At 39.8% G+C, this 20467-nt stretch overlaps 1 pseudogene; it reads right to left on the bottom strand.

Moving 5' to 3' along the window:
• Nucleotides 1-16812: 16812 nt before the first annotated feature.
• On the bottom strand, nucleotides 16813-19140 carry LOC105487044 (mas-related G-protein coupled receptor member X1-like; annotated as a pseudogene).
• Nucleotides 19141-20467: the final 1327 nt, after the last annotated feature.

Raw genomic sequence — 20467 nt, 5'->3', positions numbered from 1 at the left:
TAAAATGCTATCAAATAGCATTGCATGCTACATTAAAATCTTTCATAAAAGGATGAGTCAGTTGATGTGGCAGACTTCACTGTTGTCTTGTTCTAAGATATTGGCACAGCCTGTCTTATCTTCAGCAGCCACCTCAGCAGCCATCAACATCAGGCAAGAGCCTCCAGCAGCAAAGCGTTTGGCTGATAAAGGTTCTGATGATGATTATGATTTCCCAGTGAAAAAGTATTTTTTAAGTAATGCATGCACATTGCTTTAGACATAATGCCATTGCAACTCAATAGACTACAGTATAGTGTAAGCATAACTTTTACATGTACAAGGACACCAAAAATTCATGTGATTTACTTTATTGTAATATTTGCTTTATTGCAGTAGTGGAAGCAGACTTCCAATGTCTTCAATGTATGCCTATTATGATAAAGGTTGTATATCAAAGTAGATTTTAAAACGGGCACTATTGAATGAATGGGATTGGGACAACTGAGTTTCTGTGTGAAATGAATAAAGGTGGAAACATACTTTACACATGATTTGAGGATAAATCCGAATACAGTACTTAAAATTTTATAATGAAAATTCAATTACCTGGGGGAGCCATAGCCAAATAGTTTTTAAATCAAAGTGGAAAAAGACTTTCAATTATGGGATACAATTCAGAAGATATTAAAGAAAATATTTATAAAGACAAAAAGAAGGCCAGCTGTGATGGACCACTCCTGTAGTCCCAGCACTTTGGGAGGCCATGTGGGGTGGATTGCTTAAGCTCACAAGTTTGAGACCATCCTGGGCAACATAGTGAAAACCCATCTCTACAAAAAAATACAAAAACTATCCAGGTGTGGTGGTGCATGTCTATAGTCCCAGCTATTTGGGACATTGTGGTGGGAGGACAGTTTGAGCCCAGGCCCCGGAGGTTACAGTGAGCCGACATCACACCCCTGTGCTCCAGCCTGACCGATAGAGTCAGATTTTGTCTCAAAAAAAAAAAAAAGTTTGTTTTTTTTTTAGCATAACATTAACCATCATAATCAAGATATAAATAAACTGTGGCCAGGCGTGGTGGCTCACCCCTGTAATCCCAGCACTTTGGAGGGCTGAGGCGGGCAGATCACCTGAGGTCAGGAGTATGAGACCAGCCTGGCCAACATGGTGAAACCTGGTCTCTACTAAAAATACAAAAATTAGTTGGTTGTGGTGGCACACGCTTGTAATCCCAGCTGCTCAAGAGGCTGAGCAAGAGAATGGATTCAACCTAGTAGTTGAAAGTTGCAGTGAGCCAAGATTGTGCCTCTGCACTCCAGCTTGGGTGACAGAACGAGACTCCATCTCAAAAAATAAATTAGTAAATTAATAAAATAAAATAAATAAATAAACAGGGAGATAGTTGGTAATGTATATTATAGGCAAAGTATAAATTTTCTCTATTGATACAAATTTTTCTAAATGATGTTAGTAATTCAAAATTGAAAAAGCTAATAAGAAAATAACTTTAAGTCATGATTCACAATTTCTAAAAAATAAAAACGGCTCCTAAACGTACGGAAAGAGGAGAAATTCAACTCATCATGAAAGACATGCCAATTGAAATTACAGAGTTATATTTTACTTACCAAAATATTAAAAACCATTAAGTTTTATAGCATACAGTGTGGGGATGGAGTGGCATCAGGTACCCTCACTCATTTCTGCTGAGGATGCAGATGGATACAACTTCCAGTGAAGGAATTTTCAACATGTGAAAGCATGTATAAAGTATCATCCTTTTCTCTCTGTAATTCCTCATCTAGGAATTTATCTTAGAGATATATTTGTGCATGTTCAAAAGATCTATGTACTAAGTTAATAAATGCAGTGTTATTTACAGTCAAAAACTTGTAACAGCCAAAATGGCCATCAAAACTGTATAAATTATGGTCTATCTGTGCAATGGAATACTCTGTAGCTACCCAAAAAGAACAACAAACCTAATATAAAAGGCCCTCCAGAATTAGTTAGATTTTTAAAAAAGAACGCATGCCAATGTATATATTGTATGACAAAAAATATATAGTTGTTTTACTATTAAATATTTGTGAATTAATATACATTTTTATTAGTAAGTATAATAGGATATGTCTTTGTTAACAAGGTAAGGATGCCTGAGGACCTAACATGGGAATGACAGTTTTCAGTGAGTGTATTTCAAGATTATTTTTTAAAGCTTTGACTATATTACAATGTGACAAATAAATTTTCAAACAAAAAACATAAATTTAATGATCTAGCTAAGAGAGGGAAATAGAGATATGAGAAGATACGAGGAAGGGTGAGGAAATGAAGATAATGAGTACAGAAAACTCTTTGGAAGATTTTTTTTTCTAAAGGAAGAAAGATAAATCAGGCTGTGGATAGAGATGAATGACTGCTTAGATGGTGTTTTATGCCACAAATAGGATGGGGTGTTTCAATTGCAATGGAAGGATCCATTAGAGAAGGAAACATTGAAGATGTAGAAGGGAGAAGCAATAATGCTATAAAATGTTTCTGGGGGAGGGAACAGAGGAAACTGTACAAATGGAAAGGGTGGTTTCAAACCGGAATTTGCAGAGCCCATTTCCTGGCATGAGAGAAAATGCAGAGAGATGCACTCAGAGGCAGATGGGCAGGTAGGTTCGCTCTGTGGAGGTTGAGTAATTCTCAGAAGAGCATCATCTGACAGTGATTAAAAAAATAAATGAAGAGTAAGTGGTTTTAGGAGAGAGACGATGGCTGAAGGTTTTCCTTTGGAGATGAGAAGCAATTATGGAAATGTTACATGACTGTTCAGGAGATATAAGTGAACATTTCAGGTTCAAGGTCGTAAATGTACAGTGAAACTGCTAGGCATGGTTGTGTGTTGAGCTCCAGCCACACTCAGTTCTATGGGAATAGGCATGGAGTTAGTGGAGAGCTAGATTCAATCAGGGCAAAAGATAAACAGATGGTTCAGCAGGGACATATATGCATGACAAATAAACACATAAAAAGATGCTCAACATCACTAATGTTTAGGACAATAAATAAAAGTCATGAAATACCACTCTACCCTCTCAATATGATTAAAATATAAAATACTGATAGTTTCAAATATTAGCTGAGATTTGAAGGAATTGGAGGTCTCATACACTGCCAATGAGAAAGTAAAATATTAGAGCTACTCTGGGAAATCTTGCATTTTCATACAATCCAGCAATCCAGTGTATCCTAGAACCTGGAAAATTTATCCTAGAAACTGGGAAACTATGTTCACTTAAAAATCTGTACAGGAGAGGAGCCAAGATGGCCAAATAAAAACAGTTCTGGTCTGCAGCTCCCAGTGGGACCAACGCAGAAGACTGGTGATTTCTGCATTTCCAACTGAGGTACCCAGTTCATCTCACTGAGACTGGTTAGGCAGTGTGTACAAGCCACGGAGAGCAATGAGAAGCAGGGTGGGGCGTCGCTTCATCTGTGAAGTGCAAGAAGCCAGGGGACACCCTTCCCCCAAACAAGGGAAGCTGTGAGGAACTGTGCTACCAGCCCAGTACTACGGTTTTCAAATGGTTTTTGTAATCTGCAGATCAGGAGATTCCCTCGTGTGCCTACACCACCAGGGCTCTGGGTTTCAAGCACAATATTGGGCAGCTGTTTGGGCAGAGACCGACCTAGCTGCAGGAATCTTTTTCATACCCGAGTGGTGCCTAGAACCCCAGTGAGACAGAACCATTCACTCCCCTGGAATGGGGGCTGAAGCCAGGGAGACAAGTGGTCTCCCTCAATGGGTCCCACTCCCACAGAGCCCAGCAAGCTAAGCACCACTGGCTTGAAATTCTCACTGCCAGCACAGCAGTCTGAGGTCGACCTGGAACGATCCAGTTTCGTAGAGGGAGGGGTATCCGCCATTCCTGAGGCTTTACTAGGCAGTTTTCCCCTGACAATGCTAAGAAGGCTGGGAGGTTTGGACTGCATGGAATTCACCACAGCAGCTAAGCAGCTGTGGCCAGACTACTTCTCTAGATTCCTCCTCACTGGGCAGGACATCTCTGAAGGAAAGGCAGCAGGTCCAGCAGGGGTTTACAGATAAAATTCCTATCTCCTTGGGATGGAACATGTGGGGGAAGGGGAGGCTGTGGGTGCAACTGCCGCAGATTTAATCTTTTCTGCCTGCTGCCTCTGAAGAGAGCAGCTGATCCTGACAAGGGGGGTTCTCCCAGCACAGTGCACCAGCTCTGCTAAGGGACAGACTGCCTCCTCAAGTGGGTCCCTGACCCCCGTGCCTCCCAACTGGGAGAGACCTCCTAACAGGGGTCGACAGACACCTCATACAGGAGAGGTCTGATTGCCATCAGGCCAGTGGCCCTCTGGAATGAAGCTTCCAGAGAAAGGATCAGGCAGCCATCTTTGCTGTTCTGCAGCCTCCAATGGCGGTACCCAGGTGAACAGGGTCTGGATTGGACCTTCAGCAAACTGCAGCAGACCTGCAGAAGAGGGGCCTGACTGTTAGAAGACAAACTAGCAAACAGAAAGCAATAACATCAACATCAACTAAAACACCCCCACACAAAAACCCCACCCAAAGGTCATCAACCTCAAAGATCAAAGGTAGATAAATCCAGAAATATGACGAAAGCAGTGCAAAAATACTGAAAATTCCAAAAACCAGAAAGCCTCCTCTCCACCAAAGTATCACAACTCCTCTCAAGCAACAGCACAAAACTGCATGGAGAATGAGATTGACGAATTGACAGAGTAGGTTTCAGAAGGTTGGTAATAACAAACTCCTTTGAGCGAAAGGAGCATATTCTAACCCAATGCAAGAAAGTTAAGAACCTTGATAAAAGGTTACAGGAACTGCTAACTAGAATAACCAGTACAGAGAGGAACATAAGTGACCTGATGGAGCTGAAAAACACAGCACAAGGACTTTGTGAAGCATACACAAGTATCAATAGCCAAATTGATCAAGCGGAAGAAAGAATATCAGAGAGTGAAGATCAGCTTACTGAAATAAGGTGTGAAGACTAGATTAGAGAAAAAAAGAATGAAAAGGAACGAACAAAACCTTCAAGAAATCTGGGGCTATGTGAATAGACAAACCTACAATTGATTGGTGCAACTGAAGGTGATGGGAAGAATGGAACCAAGTTCAAAAATACACTTCAGGATATTATCCAGGAGAACTTCACCATCCTAGCAAGACAGGCCAACATTCAAATTTAGGAAACAGAGAACAACACTAAGATATTCCTCGAGAAGAGCAACCCCAAGACACATAATTGTCAGATTCTCCAAAGTTGAAATGAAGGAAAAAATGTTAAAGGCAGCCAGAGAGAAAGGTCAGGCTACCTAAAACGCAAGCCCATCAGAATAACAGCAGATCTCTCTGCAGAAACCCCACAAGGCAGAAGAGAGTAGGGGGCAATATTCAACATTCTTAAAGAAAAGAATTTTCAACCCAGAGTTTCATATCTAGTCAAACTAAGCTCCATATGCAAAGAAGAAAAAAAATCCTTTCCCGACAGGCAAATTATGAGGGATTTTGTCATCACCAGGCCTGCCTTACAGGAGCTCCTGAAGGAAGCACTAAATATAGAAAGGAAAAACTGGTACCAGCCACTGCAAAAACACACTAAAATATAAAGACCAATGACACTATGAAGAAACTGCATTAACTAATGTGCAAAATACCCAGCTAGCATCATGATGACAGGATCAAATTCACACATAACAATATTAACCTTAAATATAAATGGGCCAAATGCCCCAATTAAAAGACACAGACAGGCAAATTGGATAAACAGTCAAGACCCATAGGTGTACTGTATTTAGGAGACCCATCTCATGTGCAAAGACACACATAGGCTCAAAATAAGGGGATGGAAAAATATTTGCCAAGCAAATGGAAAGCAAAAAAAGCAGTGGTTGCAATTCTAGTCTTTGATGAAACAGTCTTTAAACTAACAAAGGTCAAAAAAGACATAGGAGGGCATTACATTATGGTAAAGGGATCAATGCAACAAGAAGAGCTAACTATCCTAAATATATATGTACCCAATACAGGAGCACACACATTCATAAAACAAGTTCTTACAGACCTACAAAGAGACTTAGACTCTCACACAATAATAGCAGGAGACTTTTACATCCCACTGTCAATATTGGATCAATGAGACAGAAAATTAACAAGGATATTCAGGACTTGAATTCAGCTCTGAACCAAGTAAACCTAACAGACATTGACAGAACTCTCCACTCCAAATCAACAGTATATACATTCTTCTTAGTACCACATAGCACTTATTCTTTTTTTTTTTTTTCAGATGGAGTCTCGCTCTGTCGCCCAGGCTGGAGTGCAGTGGCGCGATCTCGGCTCACTGCAAGCTCCGCCTCCGGGTTCCCGCCATTCTCCTGCCTCAGCCTCCCGAGCAGCTGGGATTACAGGCGCCCGCCACCGCGCCCGGCTAATTTTTTGTATTTTTTAATAGAGACGGGGTTTCACCGTGTTAGCCAGGATGGTCTCGATCTCCTGACCTTGTGATCCGCCCGCCTCGGCCTCCCAAAGTGCTGGGATTACAGGCGTGAGCCACCGCGCCCGGCCACATAGCACTTATTCTAAAGTCAACCACATAATTGGAAATAAAATACTCCTCAGCAAATACAAAAGATTGGAAACAATAACAAAAAATCTCTCTGACTGCAGTGCAATCAAATTAGAACTCAGGATTAAGAAACTCACTCAAAACCACACAACTCCATGGAAATTGAAAAAGCTGCTCCTGAATGACTACTGGGTAAATAACAAAATTAAGGCAGAAATAAAGAAGTTCTTTGAAATCAATGAGAACAAAGAGACAACATACCAGAATCTCTGGGACACAGCTAAAGCAGTGTTAAGAGGGAAATTTATAGTACCAAATGCCCACATCAGAAAGCTGAAAAGGCTTGAATCAATACCCTACATCACAATTTAAAAAACTAGAGAAGCAAGAACAAGCAACTTCAAAAGCTAGCAGAAGACAAGAAATAACTAAGAGAAGAACTGAAGGAGCTAGAAACACAAAAAACCCTTAAAAAAAAATCAATGAATCCAGAAGCTGACTTATTCAAAACGTTAACAAGATAGATAGACCACCAGCTAGACTAGCAAATAAGAAGAGAGAAAAATCAAATAGACACAATAAAAAACGATAGAGGGGATATCACCACTGATCCCACAGAAATACAGCTACCATCAAAGAATACTACAAACACCTCTAAGCAAATCAACTAGAAAATCTAGAAGAAATGTATAAATCCCTGGACATATACACCCTCCTCTGATGAAACCAGGAAGAAGCCAAATCCCTGAAAAGACTAATAACAAGTTCTGAAATTGAGGCAGTAATTAGTAGCCTATCAATGAAAAAAAGTTCAAGACCAGATGGATTGACAGCCAAATTCTACCAGAGGTACAAAGAGGAGCTGTTACCATTCCTTCTGAAACTATTCCAAACAATAGAAAAAGAAGGACTCCTCCCTAACTCATTTTATGAGGCCAGCTTCATCCTGATACCAAAACCTGGCAGAGACACAACAAAAAAAGAAAATTGCAGACCAATAACCCTGATGAACATTGATGCAAAAATCCTCAATAAAATAATGGCAAACCGAATCCAGCAGCACATCAAAAAGGTTATCCACCACCATCAAGTCAGCTTCATCCCTGGGCTGCAAGACTGGTTCAACATATACAAATCAATAAGTGTAATCCATCACATAAACAGAACCAATAACAAACACCACGTGATTATCTCAATAGATGCAGAAAAGGCCTTTGATAAAATTCAACATCCCTTCATGTTAAAAACTCTCAATCAACTAGGTATTGATGGAACATATCTCAAAATAATAAGAGCTATTTATGATAAACCCATAGCCAATATGACACTGAATGGGCAAAAACTGGAAACGCTTCCTTTAAAAACTGGAAACAAGACAGAAATGCCTTCTTACCACTCCTATTCAACACAGTATTGAAAGTTCTGGCCAGGGAAATCAGGTAAGAGAGATAAATGAAGGGTATTCAAATAGGAAGACAGGAAGTCAAATTGTCTCTATTTGCAGATGACAGGATTGTATATTTAGAAAACCCCATTGTCTCAGCCCCAGGCTCCTTAAACTGATAATCAACTTCAGCAAAGTCTCAGGATACAAAATCAGTGTGCAAAAATTACAAGCATTCCTATACACGAATAATAGAAAAGCAGAGCACCAAATCATGAGTGAACTCCCTCTCACAATTGTTGCAAAGAGAATAAAAGACTTAGGAATACAACATACAAGGGATGTGAAAGACCTCTTCAAGGAAAATTACAAACCAGTACTCAAGGAAATAAGAGAGGATACAAACAAATGTAAAAAAATTCCATTCTCATGGATATGAAGAACCAGTATCATGAAAATGGCCATACTACCCAAAGTAATTTATAGTTTCAGTGCTATTCCCATCAAGCTACCATTGACTTTCTACACAGAATTAGAAAAAAACTAGTTTAAATTTCATTCAAAACCAAAAAGAGCCCATATCACCAAGACAATCCTAAGGAAAAGGAACAAAGCTGGAGGCATCACGCTACCTGACTTCAAACTATACTACAATGGTACAGTAACCAAAACAGCATGGTACTGCTACCAAAACAGATACATAGATGAGTGAAACAGAACAGAGACCTCAGAAATAACACCACACATCTACAACCATCTGATCTTTGACAAACCTGACAAAAATAAGCAATGGTGAAAGGATTCCCTATTTAATAAGTGGTGCTGGGATAACTGGCTAGCCATATGCAGAAAACAAAAATTGGACCCCTTCCTTACATCGTGTACAAAAATAAACTCTAGATGGATTAAACACTTAAATGTAAAACCCAAAACCATAAAAAAAAACCCAGAAGAAAATCCAGGCAATAGCATTCAGGACATAGGCATAGGCAATGACTTCATGATGAAAACACCAAGAGCAATTGCAGCAAAAGCCAAAATTGACAAATGTGATCTAATTAACCTAAACAGCTTCTGCACAGCAAAAGAAACTATCATCAGAGGGAACAGGCAACTTACAGAACGGTAGGAAATTTTTGCAATCTCACCATTTCACAAAGATCTAATATCCAGAATCTTGAAGGGAGTTAAACAAATTTAAAAGAGGAAAACACCTCCACCCCATCAATAGGTGGGTGAAGGATATGAACAGACACCTCTCAAAAGAAGACATTTATGCAGCCAAAAAACATATGAAAAAAAGCTCATCATCACTGGTCATTAGAGAAATGCAAATAAAAACCACAATGAGATACCATCTCACGACAGTCAGAATGGTAATTATTAAAAAGTTAGGAGGCCGGGCGTGGTGGCTCACGCCTGTAATCCTAGCACTTTGGGAGGCCGAGGGGGAAGGATCACAAGGTCAGGAGATTGAGACTATCCTGGCTAACATGGTGAAACCCGGTCTCTACTAAAAATACAAAAAATTAGTCAAAAAAAAATTTAGGAAAAAACAGATGCTGATGAAGCTGTGGAGAAATAGGAAAGCCTTTATACTGTTGGTAGGAGTGTAAATTAGTTCAACCATTGTGGAAGACTGTGAGAAGATTTCTCAAGGATGTGAAACCAGAAATACCATTTAGCCCAGCAATCCCATTACTGGGTATATATCCAAAGGATTATAAATCATTCTAGTATAGAGACACACGCACATGTATGTTTATTGCAGCACTATTTACAACAGCAAAGACTTGGAAACAACCCAAATGCTCATCAACGATAGACTGGATGAAGAAAATGTAGCACATATACACTATGGAATACTATGCAGTCATAAAAAAGAATAAGTTCATGTCCTTAACAGCGACATGGATGAAGCTGGAGCCATTATTCTTAACAAATTAACACAGGAACAGAAAACCAAACAACGCACGTTCTCACTCAAAATTGGGAGTTGAAAAATGAGAACCGTTGAACACAGGGAGGGGAACATTACAGACCGCTTCCTATTGGGTTATGGGAATCAAGGGGAGGGAAATCATTATGACATATACCTAATGCATGCAGGGCTTAAAACCTAGATGATGGGTTGATAGGTGCAGCAAACCACCATGGCAGATGCATACCTATGTTAGAAACCTGCAGATTATGCACATGTATCCCAAAACTTAAAGTAAAATAAAAAAGTCTGTACATATATGTGTATAGCTACTTTATTTATAAATGCCATGTTAAAAAAAAACAGCAATGTCTTTCCACTTGTGAATAGTGAAACAAAGCATAGTACATCCATACAATGGAATACTACTCAGTAGTATAAAAAAGTCAGCAATAAACTATTGGTAGCTGGAAAATATCAGGTGAATCTCGAGGACATTATGCTGAATATGAAAACCCAAAGTCAAAAGATTAGATACCATATGATTCCATTTATGTAACACTTTTGAAATGATGAAATTACAGACATGAAGAATAGATCAGTGATTAGAGGGATTTGGGAAGAAGCACACTGTGTGTGTGACAGTAGGAGGAGCCCAACGGAATTCTTCTGTCATGAAGAAACACTTCTATGTTCAATGTGATTGTGTTTATGAATCTATACCTGTGACAAAATATTTTGGAATGAAACATAGAGGAATATCTCACTCCAAAAATGAGTGCATGCAAACACTGGTAAAATTTGGTAAGATTGTGCTGTAGCTATTTGGTGAAATCTGATAAGATTTGCGGTGCAGATAATTAGACGGTATCAATGTCAGTTTCCTGGTTTTGACAATACATTTATTTAATATGTAAGTATTGCTGTAGGTTGGGTGATGGGCATACAGGAACTCACTGTACTGCTTTCGTAACTTCTTCGTAGTCTACAATTAATTCATAGTAAAAACTTAAAAACCAACTGAAAGGCCTGTTCATTGTATGGACTTATCTCCATGGATATTGAAGTCACCAAGAATGAGGACATGGGGTATGCTGGAAGGAAGTTTGTAAACCAGGCACATAGGCTAGAAGATAAGGTAGTAAGCATTAACAGACACCTTCCACAAAATTAAGTGCATGTTAAATTTTTATCATATTTGTTTCCAATAACTCTTAAAATGAATACATACACTTTCATAGACACAACTTAAGGCTGAATCATGCATCTCTACTCTTAGCAATAATTGTACATGTCTTTGATAAGAAGGCAAGGGTGCCTGCACATCTAGAATGGAAATGACAATTTTCTTCAACTTCAGAATGTCTGAGGTTGATATGTATTATTCTTTCACATGTGTACTAAGATGTTAAAACAGGAGAATTAAACTAAATGTCAAGACACTATAGATATTATGTTACAAAGAGGTGCTAGGTGACACAGAATTTGAATAGGAATTTTTGGATATCCATATCAAGCTATGCCGAATTTAGGTTTGAATTTTTATGTGACAGTTACAATGTTGACTTAATTCACAGATTAACTATCTCCCTTACTCCCAATGTGGGCCTTCTGTAGGTAAAAATGCTGCTCCAGAGAAGGGGCTGCATTCATTGCTTCTCTCTTCTCCCCAACCCCCACACGTTTTTTTTGTGCGTGTGTTTTTTTATCCATGTCTTCTGACCCTGGAGGTCAGGATATATCACTGTGAGGAGAGTAAGGAGAGCCGGGCATTGATTTTGATTTGTCCTGTTGGCCTGACCTGCCTGGCCCTTTCTGGGCTTATATTATTATAGAGCTCACTCCTATGAATATCACAAAACTAACAGCAAGCCCTATCACTTCAAGGCCAGAAAAGATAATGCTCATTATTCAGAGCACTCCAGCCTTGTGATTCTATTTAAGAGGGATCTTGCCATTCCAAATACATGAGGTGGCACAAGGAATAAAACTCATATATGAATTATTCACCATTCCCTAAAAAACTCTAGGCTTTTATTAACAGTGCCACTGTGAATTATCTCTTCTCCCATTTCCATCTGTTGGATCTTATTTATCTCTCTTTGCCCAATACAAAAATCTACATGACTGGCAAAATTTGCAGAGGGTATAATTATAATAATAATGCTGGGTCAGTTGTAGTCATCAGTTAAAATTCTACCTATGACACGAAGCCTTCCATGATCCACTCACTTCTACATACACACTCAGGAATGAGATCTGCTGTCTCTGCTCTCCTTCCCTGTGTTTGCATCCTGCAAAGCTCCAGAATAATTGGACCAATATGATGGGCATGAGCATTGAGATTTCTTCTTCTATACTCTGCTGTCACTGCTAGATAACAGCAAACAAATGTCATCTATATCTGTAGCCAGCATTGATGCATTGACAATAATGGGGCCTGATTGATACCATACCGTCTTACAGAACAAGCATCTCGGCAGACTTTTCAGACTCTAGGTCACTGCCGCATAGGTGAGAAGAACATACGCTTACTGTGATTACAGTCACTGTGTAGAGACGTAAATTTCTCAGGCTGTCAGGATCATAACAGTAGTTATCTTCTGTCCTCAGGCTGTCAGGATCATAATAGTAGTTATCTTCAGTCCATGGTTATGGTAAAATCACACCTTACCCACATATTCTGAAAAGAGATATATAAGCACAAATGCACAAATGAAACAGTTTCAGCCTGGGGCAATCCCATAACCTCACTTCTGCTTGATTTGCCTGGAATGAGCATGTGATCCATGCTGGCCATGCAGTCAGCTTGAGAATCCCAAATTCCTGAAACCAGGTCCAGGGTTCTTCCCATTCTGGCACTTGCATATCCTGCTTCCCTACACATCTTAGGATTTCTAGATATTAGTTGGGTTTGCCTGAAGGCAAGGGCTTCTTTTGCTAGAACACAGGGTAATGGTAGTAGGTAGTTCTGCAATGTCTGTGGCCTAGGCAACTGCAGGGTCTCTTGAAAATCTTTTCAGGAATTGTGCATTGGTGTGATGTTGGACTATCATCTGAGGGTTGTTGTAAGATTCAGCCTATTAGTTTTGTGATGTCATCAATTATAAAATTGTTGCTAAGATTGTTGCCTTCCATGAGTATCCACCTGGTGAACATTCTCTAATTTATTAAAATCATGTTGTTCTGCTTCAGCTGGGTACTTTGGTGTGGCATTCCTCTTCAGGATGGCAGCCAGATAACTTGGAATTTTTAGATACCCTCTCCTCTGAGCACCTTTGAGCCACAAACACAATACTTGGATAGCATGTGTCACACTGGGAGGCAGTCTTTCCTGCACTAGTGTCCTTCCTTCACAGGCTGTGCACTCTGTGAATGTGGGTATGTTTACTTTGACTCCCAAGTGTCTAGCATGCAAGCTAGAGAATAGATGATGCTCAGTGTGTATTTATACAATGAACAGTAGAAAAAGTGAGAGATATTGCTATGAAAAGCCCACTTAATGATATATTCAGGAATGCAAGTGCCTAGATTAATTGAAAATGACTGTTAATCAGTATTTACAAAAATGATACATTTGTAATATGAACATTTCAATTTTATCAGAATTCATTCACTATAATAGAGCTAGACTGTGGAACATTTGTTTGTGTAGGATTCAGCAAATAGAATTCTACTCTGTCTGGCTGAAAGTATATCTGTCAATCATTGTCTATGATTTGCGGTTTAGATTAGTTTATTTGTAGATCTTAGCATCAGATACATAGCATTCTGTCCTAGCAAATCGTTCTATATTTCTCATTTTTGCTTAATTTTGTAGAGTTGGAAGACTTACATCTACTAAACTAACAATAATTTGGAGCCTGCTTTTATTTTCCATTTGAGTGTTCACATTAGTTTTTATGGAAACTGCAGTTCTTCTTTCACACTATTTTTTCATTGATCTGTGCTGTATTTTGATAAATTAGGTAATTATACAGAGAAGTTTAATTGGCAAAGCAGGACAAGAAACAGATCCAATTGGTTCTTGTGATTGTGATGACTCAGTGTCCTTGAGCCCAGGTGTACTAGAGCATCAGTGAATGGCCACAAAGGCTCAGCATTTTCTCGGCATCAATCAATATATTTTCTTCAAGAAATGGAAAGGATTGGTTATAGACATAGAATGTATTAGTCAGAGACTTATTTAAAAGCTGTTGCTTTTATGTAGAATTAGCACAGTGCCTGATGAATTAGAATTCAATGTTTGTTGAATTCATGCCTAAAATATAGTTATGAGTGGAAGCTTCCCAAAAAGTGCCAAGAGAGACTTTCATGTATTTTTCACTTTCTGGAGAACACTCCTGGATGCCCTGCATGCTCCTCCTTGATATGAAACCAAGAGGAAATGATATCATTGACCTTGGAAAGAAGGCAGATCATGAGTAGACTCCCACATCCCCTCCATTCTTCTTCCCAGAGGCAGTGAGCAGACCTTCAACGAAAAGGAACAGCTGTTCTCAGAATGACCAACTGCAGAGGACATTCTATTAAGTGGGAGGTGCCTATACGAGTTCCAGTGAGACCTGGTGACTGAGCCAGCCTTTGCAAGATGTTGGATGAACCTGTGATTTTCAGGCGGGAGCTACTTGAGAGAAATATTTACCAAGCATCTTCTAAATTGCACACCTACTCTGTTGCACTAGAAATTCAAAGACACAGTCCTTGCTTTAAAAGACCTCAAAGTACAGTTGAAGAGAAAGAAGTGAGGACAGATAATTCAAGTACACTGTTGTAAGTGCTGTAGTTGAGTAATGCTGAGGTCAAGTGAGTTCAGATTGGGCTTCAGGGACAGAATCTAAGCTTTCATAAAGCTGAAGTTTTCTTCTGTCAAAAGAAAAAGAATTTCACTAACATCAAAATAAGCAGGTTTCCAAGTTAGAAACAAAATTATTTGATTCAACTGCTAGGTGAAAATTCTCTACAGAATTCCCCATGATAGACAACATCTTTAGCCAAAACTGTACAATTGATATCACAGACTCCCTGAGTGGACTCTCCCAATAACCTCGATCTGAACTAAAGACATCACATCAAAGCTCTTGGCATGGAGCATTGGCTGCAAACACTGGCTTCCTGCTTCCTCGACCTGTAGGAAACCCTCACCTACAGCCAAGTCCTCCTACAGCATTTGGAAATTGAGGGTGAACAGATGGGATTCAGCATCAGCAGAATGCTGGGGCTGGAAGAGCAATGGATCTGGACTGAGGGGACTTGAATTCAACATTGTGAATAATGTGAGAAGAGCCACCAATAAATTTTGTTGGACAAATTGAAAACTATATACCTATTTATTACTTTCATAGCTACTTTGTACTGCCTCCTGCATACTCAAATTGCACTTGTCAGCTCCCCTCAGTGAGGGCCAATCTGAGGGGCAGCCTCACTGTCTGTGAGCAGCACACAGTCCACTGTGATGTCACATCTTCTCTTGGTGGTCTCTTCTGTCTGCTTGAGTTATCTGTGGAAGGGATAACCACTGGTGGAGCATAGTCCTGAATTTTGTACTGATCCCATTTCCATAATTAACTGTTTTTAATTGTGTTAAAATTTACATAACATACACTTTCTAACTATAATGATTTAAAGTGTACAATTGAGTGTCATTAAGTACATTCAAAATAAGTTGTAACTGTTACCACTGTCCGTTTTAACAACTTTGCATTATTCCACACCGAACGTCTGTGCTCGTTCAATAATGGCTACACATTCTTTCCATCATCCAGCACCAGGATCCTCCTAATTTGTTTTCTGTGTTCTAGAATTTCCTAGTTTTGATACCTCATAAAATTTGAACGTACAATATTGTTCTTTGGTCTGGCTTATTTCCCTTAGCACAATGTTTCCAGGTTCATCCATGAATTCCAGAATTCATGTATTAGAATTCTATACCAACTGTAAGTTATTATCCAGATACTATAATTGACATTAGCATGGAAAGGTCAGATGTTTTCAGTGTTGCTTCTTATGTTAACAGCCATAAAACTGACTGAAAGTTATACCCAGAACAATTTGTACAAAACCTGGAAGAATGAAGAATTCTACAGGTGAAAGTATCTGAAGAATAAATGGTTTTCCAGATAATTTCCACTTTGAAACCAATATTGAAGTTTTCAGTGGCCTAAATGGAACTGGTGGGGCATATTTATTAGCTCCTCACTGGTCTCTTAGTCCAGGAAGAGCTAAATTAGAACTTACCAGTTCTCAAAGTCTCAAAGGGAAGGGGCCATGGTTGTCTTCACTAGAAACCAAGGTCAATGTGTCACCATGCTGTGGACAATTACAGCAGAGGACTTTTCATAAAACCAATTTTCTAGACTGTTTTTTATGAAGAGAGAGTTTGTCTCTAAGTACGTTATTTTGCTCTATATCTGAAAATACAATGGACGTAGAGATAGCAGAACTCATTTTTTTAGAATTGAGCTTCCAACTGTCGTAATGCCTCCAGTCATAGAAGGGAACATGATTTTCAGGGGAATATAGTCTGAGACATTAATAAGGAATCTTCCCTTTCGATATAATCAGGTAGGAAACAAGTATAAGGTAGAGTTTTAAGGTTTTGGACAGGAACTACTTTCAATACCAGGTAATTGCAGAAAAAGTGTTCAGCAAGAAAGATTCAATGCAAGATAACAGGAAAAATATATTGGCAATATCAAGGAGAATCTAAACATTGTATTATCAGACTAATGCTTCCTATGGTTGAAAACTGCAACTGTCAGATTAGATAAAAATCAATTTGAAGACCTTGAGGAACCACTGAGACATTCCTGAGGTGCAACGCTAAGAAAAACACATATAATTGTCAAGGGTGGCAGAGCAGTGTTGGTCTCAAAGTCCCATCTGACTGACAGGGCAGAGGCTCTTTCTCACTGCTCTGATCTGCTTCCCGACAGCTCCAGGGTTTCCTCAGGAAGCCGCCCTCCACCTTCATCCACCTCAGGCATGTCCTGCAGAGCCCTCTGGAGAACCAGCTTCAGGTTCTGCCTATTGTGACGCTGCCTAAAGCAGCCCATGAAGAAGTAAATGATGGGGTTGGCACTGCTGTTAAGAGAAGAAAGTAAAATGGAAACTAGATGAACGTGACAATATATAAGACTCCCAAATCCATGTGGTTCTATAAAAATAGGAAAAACTGAATACCGAAGGGCAGGCCGCAGAGGAGGAAGACCAGCACTGTGAGCAGGATGGTCATGTACAGCCTGGTCAGTGGCATCTTCTGGGATCCACAGAGGATCCTGACCAGCAGGACCAGGCTGGACCCGTAGAGAACCACACATAAAAAATCAGCCACGCGACTGTGATGAAATCCGATGTTTGACACCAAACAGAATCAGCATCACTAAGCAGGAAGCCACAGAACATCCTCTCCAGGATGCTCCACGGCAGGAACAGGGCCCAGAGCAGGACACACACGACCACTGACAGGTGTGTGGTGCGGCGGCAGCGGTACCAGATGGGCCACAGGACGGACAGGCAACTGTACAGAATATTTGTGTAGGGTATAGGTCTGAGCTGAACTGCTCAGCAATAGAGCAGAGGAAAGAGTAAGTGAGGGTGAGGTCTGAGTGCAACTGAAGGACATAACTGAAGTGTGGGAATATGTATGGGGGACTACTAAGTGTTCTGCCGGGTATACACAATGTAAACCTGTTTCATTCTCTCTTTCAGGAGATCTTTGGTTCGTTACTTTTACATGTACTGGGACACCAAAAATTCATGTAATTCACTTTATTGTAATATTTGCTGTATTACAGTGATAGAAGAAGACTTGCAACATCATCAATGTATGCCTATTGTGATAAAGGTTGTATATCAAAGTAGTGTGTAAAACAGGCACTATTCAATGAATGGGATTAGGACAACTGAGTTGCCGTGAGAAATAAAATAAAGGTGAAACATACTTTATATATGATTTGAAGATAAATCCAAATATACTACTTACTTAGGATGCAAACATCTGTATGTCCATGAGGTGAAACAGGAGGGTGTAGGTCTTGGAGTGTAAGAGAGCTATTCATGCAGATTTCAACTGGAGAGTGAAGATTGGGTCTAATCTGAATAGTAGCAGCTGATTGAGAGTTTTTAAGATATTGTCTCTTTTCATTATCTGAAGAGCTTAGGAGGTAAGAATGAGTGTTATTCCCATATGGCTAAGAATGCATTGGAACACAAAAAGAGTGAATTATTCATTCTGGGACTTATATAGTATGAATTTGAGCCCAACAGGGCTGACTAGGGCTGGTCCAGTCTTTGACCAGCCCTTTACAGCACCACTCTGTGTCGATTATACATGTTAGAGGGGATAAAGGAGAGGAGGGATTCTCAAGTTAAATCCAAGTTGGCAGTCAAAATTATGGGTTAAAAAAAAAAAACTAACCTAAACAAATTTCAGATAGAGAAGGAGAAGCAAATCAAATAGGGAACAATATAGAGGAGAGTGAAAGGCATTTAGGAACAAATTCAGGAGTTCCTTTTTGCCTATCAGAGGCCACCTTTTCTCTGGAATCCCAAGAATGCACATGGGCAGGAACTCTTCAGGTAGAAAGAAGACACACCCTCCTCTGGGAGGTACAGAGGAGCAGCAGGAGTGAGTGCATCCATCATGAACTCTCTTAGAGAGACAAGCTGCCACCACCCTGATTGACGCGAAAAGGAAATGGGAGGAAAAGGAGAACCTCTGTTATCCACACTCTTTTGTTATCCACACTCAGGGCACTAAACACTTTGTCCATCTGTATTTATGGTATGATATGTTTGTCTTCCTTATGAAACTCGAAGCTCCATAAGGCGTAAGTCATGCCTATCTTTTTCACTGTGGTATCACCAACATTTAGCATGTGTTCCTTAAAGACCATCTATGGTATTATCCTCGTATAACATAAGATGAAGCCATGGCCTAGAGTATTAAAGTGTTTTCCTGTGATCACAACATGAAGAGCAGGTCCAGTACCCACCCCTGGTCCCTGGAGCCCTGCATGAGACTTCTGTACTGTTCTCTGCCCCATCATTTATTCTTTCTGAGGAGTTCCTGAAAAATCTTGATGTGAGCACAGAATCAGAGACAGTGAGGGGCTGAAGAGACTGCTAGGTTGCTAGCAAAATATTGATTTTCCTCTTTGGTCACATAATAATTCTGCGAGTCTAAAGGCAGCACAAGGACCCACATTCCAGTTTTCCTTGATGCTGGGTGCCATTGTATAACCAGGTGCTGTTCAATGAAAGGTGCACAAAAGTAAGGTAAGCAAGTCCTGGCTCATAGAATCAATCAAAAGAGCAAAGTTCCTCCTTTCCTCCACCCTTTTCTATCACGCTGGAATGCTAATGTGGCTGTGAACCATGTAGGATCACAACGATGAGGGCACCTCCCTGGGGACTGGGGAGCTGCAGTTTTGGAATTCTGATGTATGATGCCTTGGAGTTTCCAGCTCAGATCTCACAGATAGTCATCTCTGGGTATTCACTGATGCTTGCTTCTGGAACCCCAGAACACACCGAAATATGCAGATACTCAATTTCCTTATATAAAAAGATGCAATATTTGTACACACCTTATGCTCTTTCTCCCAGATACATTAAATCATTTCTAAGTTATTTAGAATAACTGAAAAAATACAATTGCTATGTAAATTCTTGTTTTACTATACTTTTTTTGGAAGTAATGACAAGGAAAAACAAGTTTGTACCTGTTCAATACATGCATACCTCTGCCATAAACTTATTTTAAAAATAATTTCCACCTGTGGTTTGCTGAATCTGCAGATTCAGAACCTAGAGACCCAGAGGCACGATTGTACCTTCTTGTTTAAGATATTTCTACTTCATTCTTTATTAGAGCCACCAAACTTATATTCCAAACCCCCAAAAAAGTTCTCTCTTTTTTAAATTACATTTTATTTTCTATGCATTTTTGATGAATGCAACCATTTCTGCATAGAAGTGACAGTAGAGAAAGACATGCCAAACATTGAAGTAGTCCTATAGAACTAAAATGAGAAAGAAATCAATCACCTTTAGACAGAGAATGCCCAGTAATTAGGATGATATAAGATGGTGACAGGGATCGTCTCTTTTGCTATGAGGTTTTGCTTTCCATTCTTTTCTGTCCCATTTGACATCCCAACAGAGTGGCTTTTATGTCCCACATCACTGGGACTCATTTTAATTCTAGCTTCTGGTGGAATTGTGACACTGGGACACACCAGCAGGAGACTGGAGGACGGCAGGAGAGCAACTTCGGATTTCCACCTCCTGGCTCTCTGCCTGTGTATGAGTTCATTCTCACATTGCTATAATGAAATACCGAGACTGGCAAGTTTATGAAGAAAACAGGTTTAATTGGCTCATTGCTCTATAGGCTATACAGGAAGCATAGCAGCTTCTGCTTCTGGGGAGGCCTCAGGAAGCTTCCAATCATGGTGAAAGTCCAAGGAAGAGAGAGGCATCTCACACGGTGAGAGCAAGAGCAATACAGAGAGAGGGAGGCGCTACACACTTTTAAACAACTAGATTTCATGAGAATTC

This window comes from Macaca nemestrina, chromosome 12 (assembly GCF_043159975.1).
Source record: "Macaca nemestrina isolate mMacNem1 chromosome 12, mMacNem.hap1, whole genome shotgun sequence".
Lineage (NCBI taxonomy): Eukaryota > Metazoa > Chordata > Mammalia > Primates > Cercopithecidae > Macaca > Macaca nemestrina.
The sequence above is the reverse complement of the archived record's forward strand: the minus strand, read 5'-3'. Positions and strand labels throughout refer to the sequence as shown.